Source organism: Chaetura pelagica, unplaced genomic scaffold, assembly GCF_000747805.2.
Source record: "Chaetura pelagica isolate M959 unplaced genomic scaffold, ChaPel_1.0 scaffold84, whole genome shotgun sequence".
Taxonomy (NCBI): domain Eukaryota; kingdom Metazoa; phylum Chordata; class Aves; order Apodiformes; family Apodidae; genus Chaetura; species Chaetura pelagica.
The window spans coordinates 1,456,633-1,457,140 of NW_009953224.1; the positions used below are offsets into that span (position 1 = coordinate 1,456,633).

General features: G+C 60.2%; 1 protein-coding gene across 1 annotated transcript in view; it reads left to right on the forward strand.

The window, feature by feature from the left end:
• The window catches only part of CCNH (cyclin H), a 163,281-nt gene that overhangs the window by 2,024 nt on the left and 160,749 nt on the right, over positions 1-508 (forward strand). The window lies entirely within an intron of this gene.

Here is a 508-nt window from a genome sequence, read left to right on the forward strand (position 1 = left end):
GCGGGCGGCTGCCTCCGCTGCGGCCAAAGCCTCGCAACTCCCGCCGCTGAGGACAAGACCAGGCAGCTGGAACCAGCAGCACTGAAGGGCTCGGCCCCATCCTCCCTGCCCCGCCAGTGACATCCTCCCGGCCAAGAGAAAAACATCCTCCTGGCCAAGAGAAAAGGCAGGGACCAGCAATAAACAACTTTCCCCCTGTTCTCTCTTGGTGGCGGATTACGTTTCTTTGCTTGGCTTGGTTTTGCTTTCTTTCAAGTGAGATTCATGTGGAAACAAAAACTAACGCTCCAAAACCAGCCAGCTCCCCCCTCCCCAGGGAAAGGCCATGAAGGGTGGTTCAACGGGATGGCAGAGCACCACCTTGCTACATCACAGCCCTCACTTCTGCTTCCCCCTGGCCCTGCAGGGCTGCAGGGAGAGGGAGGGCAGGGGCAGGGGGAGGGTCCGGGAGCACCTGCGCAAGAAGCCAGGCTGAACTTGGGAAGCCAGAGGAGAGGCAGGGTTGCTG